We start from the raw sequence: 2,500 nt of genomic DNA, 5'->3' as shown, positions 1-2,500 counted from the left end.
TTGTTTCAAATTGACCAAATGTCATTTTGTTCCTTGTCATTCGACAGCAGCTCCAACATGAAAATCATCCGCAGCGGAGATGATGCGCGGCGCTTCGCCTGGAACACATAATGAGGATGAGAGTGGACTATCACCATGACGACAGTACATGTTGCGTGACGCCGTTTATAAAGGTGTGTGTGTGTGTGAGTGTGAGTGTGTGTGTGTGTCATCATTATTGGTTAGTGACATCAACAGTGACAGTGCAGCAGATATAGTTGTATATGTGCGTTAAATGTGAAGAAATATGCATATATTTATGTGTTTATGGTACATATATGTATGTATTTATCATGTTCATTTTTAATATTATCCAGATTAACTAGATAATCCAGGAAAGAGTTTGAATCGAAGTACAATTTTGCAACATTTCAGATTTTCCACTTCTAATATAGTCCCTTTTTTTGCAGTTAATGAGGACATTTCATAGTATTTATTGAAGTTTAAACAGTGTTTTCCAGTTGTTTTAGCTTATGACTCCTTGGGTCTTTACCAAAAGAGAGATTTACACTCTGCATGTTACATAGATATTCGTCATAAAACAAACTCTAGGCCCAAATAAAAGATTAGTCAATAAGAACGTTGTTTCTTTATCTCTCAATAGCTGCAACATAACTACTAACCTAATAACTTTAGATACACCCATAACGTATTTCGGGCAATGGCGTTTTGTTTTGGAACTTCAATATATATACCTTACTTAAGTAAACTTTCCAATGCAGGACTTGTTATCAGGTATTTGTACGTGATTGTATTGAGTCTTCCACCATTGAGACTTAATATCTGCCTGCCTTAACATTATTTTATACAAGAGATCACAATACACCTCATATTACAAGGCTAAAAGAAAGATGCAGAAATACTACCTACTGATATCTTAGTTTTTGGAAACAATGGAGCTCAATAGGCGCGTTCACACCGGAGTACTTTTGCCCGTACTTTTCCCGTTTAGTTCCGATAGTTCCTGGAATTTTGCGTTCACACCAAAAAGAGAACTTAGTTCAGAGAACTTTTACCCCCATTTTTAGTGCCCGCTAGAGAGGTGGGACTTTCCTGGGGAGAAAAAAGTACCAATTTCTGATTGGCTGGGCGAATTGCAAACCACGCCCCGTAAAACTCTGAAAAGTGTTTTGAAGCCGCCATTGTATTTGCTGGCATTAGCATTATTAGCATTAGCATTAGCCCCGCGCACCAACGGAGAGAGAATAATTTATGGCAACACAAAAGAAAACATGGGAGCGGTGGAGATGAGGAGGTGTCGGCGTTCTGGCGATTTAATCGGAAGGCTTTTTCCTTCTGAAGCCAGTCGCCAACTCCGGGGACTTCCGGCCGGGGACTTCGGGTGGCAGTATACGCCGTGAAGTTGATTGCGGCCTGCCAGTAAACCCAAAGCAGAAGAAGAAGTGACGTCAGCGGCTTCATTTGCCTAATCTTCCCTCAGGGAACTTATTCCGGTGTGAACGCGATCGGCTCTTTGTTCCATGGGGGTACTAAGTGCTGGGAACTAAGTGCTGGGAACTAAGTACAGCAAAGTACTTGGTGTGAAAGCGGCTTATGGCACAGAGAAACACAAATTATATATACTACTCATTTGTAGATACAATAAGGGGGCTAATTCACGCATATTTTGCATGATTTTTGTACAAAACCTGTATGAATAAGACAACAAGAAACCAAGTAGTTATGACATAGGTAAGCAAATAGTACCTTGAGGCATCTGTGCTGTTTGAGTAAAATAAATGTTCAGAGAAGAGAATAATATAACTTTGAGCTTAAACTAAAACAGAAATAAAAAAATGTTCTCTCATTATTCAGCATTCTGTGTTGTTAGCACAAAACCAACATTTATACTTGGTCACCTTGCAACCGTACCCTCTGTGTATGCTCATGAGATGTGTAGATATCAACAAAACAAATAAAGAATATCAACAGGTTTTGAGGAAAGAATGGAAAAAATAAATGGTGAAAGACGGAGAGAACGAGAAGGAGAATCAGATGAAGGGAAAGATGAATAAAGAGACATGAATATAAAAAAGTGAAAAGATGAAAGAGACGGAACAATGGTACACACACACATCTCTTCTCTTCTACTTCATTCAGTGCAAGTGTGTGTGTGTGTGTGCGTGTGTGTGTGCGTGTGTGTGTGTGTGTGTCACACAATGGTCCTCAGAAGGACACTTCACAGCCGCAATCATCATCAGTTGCCAGGCAACAAGGAAAAACTGCTACTGACTGAAACACAGCACAGACTGCTTTATTATTACTGTTACAGAGGTGTGTGTGTGTGTGTGTGTGTGTGTGTGTGTGTGTGTGTGTGTGTGTGTGTGTGTGTGTGTGTGTGTGTGTGTGTGTGTGTGTGTGTGTGTGTGTGTGTGTGTGTGTGTGTGTGTGTGTGTGTGTGTGTGTGGGTCAGTGTTCGTGACATTGCTTGGGAACAAGAGACAATATTATATTTCCTTCA

This window comes from Trematomus bernacchii, unplaced genomic scaffold, assembly GCF_902827165.1.
Source record: "Trematomus bernacchii unplaced genomic scaffold, fTreBer1.1, whole genome shotgun sequence".
Lineage (NCBI taxonomy): Eukaryota > Metazoa > Chordata > Actinopteri > Perciformes > Nototheniidae > Trematomus > Trematomus bernacchii.
The sequence above is the reverse complement of the archived record's forward strand: the minus strand, read 5'-3'. Positions refer to the sequence as shown.